Source organism: Rhea americana, unplaced genomic scaffold (assembly GCF_003343005.1).
Source record: "Rhea americana isolate MKP2758 unplaced genomic scaffold, rheAme1 scaffold_20, whole genome shotgun sequence".
NCBI lineage: Eukaryota > Metazoa > Chordata > Aves > Rheiformes > Rheidae > Rhea > Rhea americana.
Genome location: NW_028186150.1, coordinates 4796231 through 4804844, shown reverse-complemented (window position 1 = coordinate 4804844; position 8614 = coordinate 4796231).

Sequence of the window (8614 nt, the reverse complement as noted above, 5' to 3'; positions counted from 1 at the left end):
AGAGCATCGTTTGTGGAAGTACTGAGAGTCCTTCTGTAGAAGGAACCAGCCAGGAGTCAGAAGAGCTCAGCTATCAAACCTTGATGTTATCAGACCTGCTGCTGGCATAGGCAGCCATGAAACTATTAAAGGTAGAACTAAATACAACCAGGTTGAGATGGTGTTTTTTGACCCCTTCCCTTCGTAGCTATTTGACATTGTCCCTTCAAAGAGAAACAAACTAGTGGGAGTAGAGGATCAGAGGACGTGAGCACTGTTCTTGCTGATGGTTTAGCGTTTGGATATGCGTCCTTCTGAGGGAGAGCTTTTCTCTCTTTCTGTATAACTTCATGAGACATAGCAGCTTGTTCATGTTCTGACAAGAACACTAATGGAAAATCAATACTTGCCAAATGGAGAAGGAGAAAGCCACCAAAGCAGCAACAAAAGGATATTGAAGTTGAAATCTTCAAACAATGGAGAATAAGCTGGCTTGCAAAAAGTATTTGAGTCACCTTTTTTAAATGCCAGAGACTCAGAAGAGAAGATTGCTTGCAGTTAAAGCACTGAGCTGGAGTGCAGATAGCTGATTTCCAGCATTGCTGAAGAAGGGCTATTTTGGGTAATTGTTACAATGCAAACAAACGTTCGGATTTTGAGCTTTAATCTACACCCCATACCTCTCCAAATTGCTTTTTCATGCTACAGATCAATGTGATTTGTTGAGTGATGAAAAAATATTCCATTATGTTGTCTCATTTTTTTTATGTTACTCTGAGTTTATAAAAATATCTGTTACATCTTTCAGCATAAAGTTTCACTTAGAAAATTCTTCTTATCAGGATTCAGATCTTTTCTATAAAGTGAGATGATAATGGTTTGTGTAAAGATAGTGGTTGCAGCACTTCATATTGAACAGGTGTTATCCATCTGTGAAGACCGACAAAGCAATAGCTAAATATGTGTTACAACGCAGGCATTGTTTCCACTAGCATTAGAGATTATCCAGGCTATGTAGTACTAACACTTGCAAAGCACTGTAGTGGGGTAGATCTTTCTATTCTCTGGTTGATTGTAGTTTGCCTACTTCCTTATAAAAGAAAAATAATCATATTCTAGAATAGGTATGCAATAGCTAATTAAATGGTTCAAAGAACTGTCTCAGAGCGATGTTATAGTTCTTCCTCTGGTTTTTGTACAATAGAAAATAATTTACAAACAAAACCACTTAAAAAAACAACCCCTGAAATCTAACAGTTGGTTCTGCTTGTTGTCGTGTAAACTTCTTAATTTTCAGCAGGCAGAAGCTTACGGGATAAACTGACCTTGTACAAACTTAGCCAACCTCAGCAATCTTCTGCCAGATGTGTGCTTCATTATTCAAGTGATACTGCGCTGTCAGACTCCTTTTGAAACGAAGTGGACATGCCAATCCAATGTCTCATCCTCAGATCCTTAGCTACTGTAAGTAGAAAACACTCTACAGATGGAGAGCTGATTCCATTTACTCAAGGGATGTTCATTTAGATTTGAAATGTTAATCAATGCAGTTCAGAGCTCTCTAAAAAGTTCTCTCCTGAAAGCAGTAGAACTTCAAAACTTCTGAGTTGTTTTGTATCTCCAGTTTAAATGTGTTTATAATATGTATTTAAAATAGTTTAGTATATTAAATATTTTGTTAGATATTTAGATAACAAGCCTTAATTCTTTCCACTTTTATGTGGCTCTTTGAATTCGTTTGATTTTAGGCAAAAACAGGCTCTGCATATTTATATTTGTAGCAACTRTCAGTATGCTACCATATTGTGAATTGGGCTTCCCTGCTTTTTTTCTGTCTTTCACCAAAGAATTGGTCTCATCATCATAATAAGCTGCTCTGTGATTCCCTGCTGCCTCAGGGAACCCTGAGAATACACAAGAGTCTTGCTGCTTGCCCTTTTGATCAGCAGGTTCAGCCTGTGGGGAAGGCAAGGCACTCTGTAGCTGAGGTCCCCCTCAATAAATATCTTAAGATGCAACTGATGTACATTTACAGGGGAGGCATGAGCTTACGTCACTGATGGAACTGGATGGAGGGATTTGGAAAGCCCAATACTTTCTGTTTCCAGAGTGGGCAATGTAAATGATTCAGTGTGCTCTGGCAAATCCACAAAGAAGCATAAGTCAATATAGGCATCATGCAGAACTGAACTGGTTCAAGGAAGACAACAAATGGAAATGGCTCAGTAGAATCAGTGTAAGGCACAAAATGAGTAGATTTCAAAAGAGCAATTTAAAAGATATATTACGACTTTTGCAGAGAGCAGGGATTTGTAACATCACTCTCCACCTAGCTTGATGATTGTTGATCAGTTTTCATTTCCAAGCAGACGCATCTGCTCAGAGGCAAGAGATCGGCAGCCCTATCTGATACTGATGTCTCTTTTTTAGGAGACCGCTTAAAAATTTCACACCTCACTTAATGCCAAATTTAATTTGTTATTATTTGTAAAGATTACTTGCACGATGAGGAGGCTGCTGGTTTATGCAGGAGCTGAAAGAATTTGACCATTTAGAAGTGTGCAGCAAAGCATGCAAAATTAAGCTGGTTTTCTAAGGACAGGCAGTTTCTTTGTTTTTCATTAATTTATTGCGTGTGTAATTATTTAAGGAATTATACATGGAGCTAAAAGAAATTTCTCAGATTGGGGAAGAAAATCCATTTAAGCTTAACAAGGAAGAGCTCTTCTAATGATGTGAGGGATACTTTGCATGTTCCTATATCCATTACTTTTTGCGGGGAGGTGAGAGGGGAGTTCGTTACCCCCAGACCATATTTGAAGCTTTTAATGCATCTTACATCATTCATTCTGCTCATGCCTCACAGCAAGCAACTTCCATTGTAGCATTCTCTCCTGCACATCTGTGTTTGTATATCTTAAATGAGTCTCCAAGTCTTAGATAAAAGGAGTGCTCTGTTGTGCAAGGGCCTGTGCTGACGCTGGATAAAACGTTCTTGTTTCAGGAATCTGCAGTCTAAACAGACAAACCAGAAATGGAGGAAGGAAACAGATATTGTCTGAGACATTGGTCCAAGAAGGCATAGGAAGTGAGAGGCAGAGCTGAGCAATGAATCAAAATTCATTACTATATACATCCTTCCACTTAATGTTTTCTGCACTCATGGTAGTTTAGAAAGCCTGTCTTAAACCTCTCCGCTTTTTTTTTTTTTTTTTTTTTTTTTTTATCGACAACCACCAGTCTCTTCCCTCTTAGCCAGTACGCTTGTCTTATAGATATCAATTGATCATATTAAGATCTTGTGCATATTGGTGAATGAGGCCCATTACCAAAGCTGTGGACAAATTAAGCTTTAGGTAAAAAAAAAAACAGAGCTGTAAAGTGTTTCTGCGGTTGAGATTCCAAGCAAAGTGAAATTTTGTAGTTAAGCTCTTCCTCCTGTCCTAGTCTCAGGTACCCCTTCCACAGGCTGTAACTAGTTTCAGAGTGAGAGTGTTTGAATGTTGTGGTATTGTGTGAATAAGCACTAAAAGAGCTGCAAATGCGTCTTCAGTGTCCTATGAGGAAGCCATTTGCCTAGTTTCCCTTAGTGCTGGAGAGAGCTCTGTGGATCCTCCTCTCAGAGGAGACTGAAGAGTGTGAAAGGGCACTGGCTTCAGCTTATTGCATTCTTCCGGTTTCTTTTCCCAGGCAAGAGACTCCATGCAGATTGATAGTAAAGGACTAACAGAGAAGTCATAAGCAATGTTTGGGTTGATTTCCACTGGTGTTATTGAAGAAATACGTGGTATTGGTTGAAATGCTACAGAGTATTCTGGAAGAACGCGGAGAACAGTGCATAGAGGCATTGTGGTCAGCTGAGAGGCTGGTAAAAGGCTGAGAACTTTCCCATGTCTCTGGGTCAGTCTCCAAGTTTGGCTGTATTTCCTTTCCCACTTGTAGGATGGGGAGCAATTCCTTAGCACATTGCAGAGGCAAAATGCATTATTGGATATAGATAGGTCTACATGGTCTCATGAACCCTCTCCCACATGAGTAAGTTCTGCTCACGTTCTATTCAAGCTTGAAAACAGTCACATAACCATGATTAGCTTGCCTGAGCTTATTAATCTTGTTCTCCTAGCTGGCTCTGTTAGGGCTAGCTTCGGATTGTATTAACACAGCTATGTCTCCTCAGTTTGCATGAGAACATGGACAGACCTAGCTTGTGTCAGCCTGAGAAGGTTACATAAATGCATCTCTGAGGATGTGGTTGCAGATACTATCACGGGAAGAGAGCACCATAAACCAGTTCTCTCTCTCGCTGTATATATACCTGGTGATGAGTCAGGCTATTGACATAAAAAGAAGGGAAGGAGAAGCACAAGTTACTTGCCTTAGTTGCACTGTCAAGAACTTTTGGGCTTCTTTCTTTAAAAGCATTTGAGAAGCAGAGGGGACAGCTTAAAAGAAAAAGTTGCTCTAATGTAGAGAGATGCGGAGGCAAGTCATTCTTAAACTGCACTTTAATTGTATCACTATGGATTCACCCCCATCTGACACACACTCTCTGCTCTTTAAAAATCCAAGCACAAGATGTTTAGCTAAAAATTATTTAACAATATTTTTTATTGCATAAAGATGGGTCTTTCTTCCCCTTGTTAGTGTGCTTGGCCCTCAGCCCCCATGTTCCTAGTGTACTGGTGTGTGAAATACACAGAATAATCTTTTTTGTTTTAAGGAGAACCTGTCTGAAGCGTGAGCTAAATATTGAAAATTCTGTACTTATGCCTCAGAAGTACTGCACAGTTTTCAATTAATTCTATTAGTAATATGTAATAGCTCACAGATTCATGCACAGTTTTCCCAAGGGCAGTATATTTCATCCTAAATGCATCAGTCATATATACCATTTGAATAACCAAGCAATTGTGCACGAAAACTGTTAGTTACACATGCAAATGGCTTGCTGCACTTTAATGAGTCTGAGAGTTGACTGAGCTGCTGCTGTTTTAAAACCTGAGTCCTTATCATTAATTGTCTTCATGGCATTTAAAAAAATCATTTTAACAAACTATCCCAAAATTCCAACAGTTGTTCTGGATGGATGCTTTTTTTCCACTTATTAGTTTATTCTAAGGTATAGTTTTCAGTTGAGTCATTTTTAGTGCAATATTTGATCTGTCTGAACTAATCTGCACACAATTCTTAATTATCTTTGACAGCTAATCATYTAATTCGCATTGTATTCACTCTTGTCAGCATGTGTGGTTCATACACTTAAGGAGCAGCAGTGCTAAGCACTGGAGTATTTTCTGTGCGTTTTCTTCAGCAGTGTTAAAAATAGATTTTATTTGCTAAATGCATAGTGCTGATGGGGGAAAAGATACTACTGGAAAGCAGAAAGAGGATTGAGAATATGTTGATTCCATATTGTTGTTGGCACAAGTCGCTTCAGAGTAAATTTGTCTTCTGTTCTGAATGTAAGTTCTTTGTTTGAAGAAAATTTTAGCTCTATAGCTAGAAGTGGCATTTCTCTGAACTGTCCAATTAAAAGATGGAAGAGATGACAATCAAGTGTGCACAAAATAACTTTGCTGATCTCTATAGCACATGTTGAATGATTTTTCTGTTGTTCACGGTGAAAGACTTTGGACCAGTGCTTAGAGTCCAGCTCTGTTCTAGAAGTGGCTCTTTTGCAGTGCAGACACAAATGCTTTACAGTCTTTTTGTCTAGACTGTATATTTAAAATGTTTTTCATAGTTTGTAAGTGAAATCAGGTAGATTTCTCACTTTCAAGAGCCCCCGATTGCTGAGATGGATGAAGAGCCCAGTCACAACAGAAATTTTGCAAGTAAAATCATCCTTTTCTGTCTTTCAGTGTAAAATGGAAACTTAAGGAAGTCCTAGTAATCTTATTTTCCATAAAGAAACAATAAAGCTAAGTTGCTATTAGAAGCAGGTTTGAGCTTCCTGCATTAAAAGTAGATGACAATAGTGTGTTGTTTTGCAAAAGTTTTCTAAAGCTGTTCTGCTGCCTTTAGCTGCCTGTGATAAGTCACATGCTTACTGCAACTATATCTTCGATGCCTGTACAGTTCAAATCAGAGCTTCAAAAATTTATTTGCCATCAAATACATTAGTGGAAATAATTCAGCAGTCTTCTGTGGCTATTGAAAGACAAGTAACAAATCAAGTTTTTCTTCTACGTGCTTCTGCTATAGCAATGTTTGTCTGCTTTTTGAGGAGACCAGGTTATTTTAGTCCTTAAAGTGTGATCTCATCCTTTGAAAACTACAGAGATGGGATAATTTTATGTATAAGCTCTCCCCATTGGTGCCAACAAGGAGCTCTGTAGGCATAATTATGCCATAGAAATAGATGGTATAAGAATACAGAAAACTAGGAGAGAATGACTAAATTAGGAAAGAATGACTAAATGTGATCCTCTAAAATGCAGGATTTTCGGTCCATGTGTTTCAGATTGCTTTTATCTGGTGTGGTGTTGGAAGGAACTGGTTATTTGAGTAAAGGAAAACATAAAAAGGCACTACAAGAGAAACATAGAACATCATTGTATTTACAGGACACTTTCACCAGCCCCTTCAGCATTTTCTCCAGATGGCTGGAAGAAGGTCAGCTGACACAGGAAGAGCAGTAGCATCATCCGTGAGGGTTCCTCTTTGCTATGATGTAAAGTATGAGCCAGTTTGCTGCACTGCCCAGATGCCAGGTAGGCTGCTCATCTTGTCAGCTAAATTGCAGCTTGTGCCCCACATGAAATACCACCAGAGAAAAATGTTTGGAATATGAAAAAGAATGCAACATATTTTGRTAAAAATAACTCTGCAATCTAGAAAGGAAGACAAAATTCTTCTTTCTTTTGTCTAAATAGAATACTTTATTTTAATTAGAAGTCTGAAATTTCATAAAATTGGCATACTTGTGTGTTAATTTTTATGAACTGGCATTTTTAATGAAACATTTTGTTAGGAGATCTTTGGTCAGTTCCTGGTGTATTGCCTAAGTAACACATTTAACAACATATTTAACAGTCAAGGAAAAAGTGAGTTTTGTATTCTACCCTATATGTTCTCTCCAGCAGTCGTATTCTTACTGAATTCCCTTAGGTGGCAGTAAATGTAGTAGTTTCAGTTGAGAAGTGTTAGCCTACACAGCCAGGTACTGTGGAAGTCCAGTGCAAAGGAAAACTTTGGCTACACTTGCCCTATGGATGATCACAGCTGTAACTTGAGAAGGAGTGATCAGTGATTTGTTTTCCGGAAAGTGCAGGCCTCAACTTCAAATATGAAATGTTTTAATATACAGAAGCACAGGTAAGTTTGAATGTGACCCACTGAATAATATAATGATCTCTTAGGAATTAACAGTTATCAAAAATTATTTTTTTTTCCTATTCCTGTTGTTATAACAGAGACATATAGGACAAAAGCAGTTCCTCCAACACGAGGCAGGATTATTTAAGTACGTTACTTGTTGAAAATGTCCTGTAGGCCTTTGCCCAGCATGCCAGCCACGTGAGAGATTACTGCAGCAGTTACTCTTCTGTTTGGGGGATCACTCTACTGGCCTCATTCTGCTACGCTGGCTTTCCCCATGTAGCACTTTCCTTTTCCTGTCATTGTGCAGATATCAAAAGCAGTGAGAGTCGATCTCTTTGTTAGCACAGGGAAGCAGCACGACCCAGGAAAGTGCATCAGCTTTTTTTGATACATTTGTTCAGAAATTTTCACTTGCTGCCTTCTGGGTCAAATGACAAGTGTTTGGAGGYAGTGTAGCTTCAAAGTCCCCCTTTCGAAAGGAACTGATTATGTAGCTTGTTCTACTCGAAAAATATTCCAGATCAAGGAAGTTTACTGCATCATGTTTCTCAAAGGACGAACCTACCAAATCTCTAAGCTGTTTTTCTTCACTAGCCTCATTCATCTAGTGAAAATAGGAGGGGAAGAAGAGTACAGTTAGCAGGGCCCAAAGGCAGAGGATGAAAGCAGAGAGATTGGCTCCTCCTCTTCCTCATCCTCTCTGTGGGAAACAGTTTTTGCCTATCTCAAGGAAAAAAGTTAGTTATCTTTTTATTAACTTCCAAATGAGTATATAACTCAATACACAGACATATACTCAGTGACATATTTTCCCCTTAGCTCTTCTCTAATACTTTTGACAATCTCAATTAAGGCAAATGTGTAATGTTTTCTTTTAGGAATCAGTCTTCAGTAGCTGCTGGTCTTGGCTGCTACTAAAAGAAAATTTATACATTTCAATTTTCTTTGTAATTTGCCATAGAAATATAATAATAGATGGGGAAATAGAGAGGTGCACAAATTTTCCTTAGATGAGCATATGCCAAATCTGCTTGCCTTTGAAGAGCTATGTTTATTAGAGATCCAAAATGGGCCAAGTCAAATTAGCATTAATTGGCACTTCAGCATCATTTGTACTGTAAATACCRCATTCACCACAACTTACTACTGCCTCATTGTGGCAGCCTGTGAATAAATCCACAAGTACCTAGCAAATGCTCAGATATTTAGGGGATAAACCATGCCACTACACAGATARTCTGGTAGTCTAGATTTATAGGACCCCCATAGGTTAAACAAAATTACATTCTTCCTGTTGCCAGGGTGTGACAGG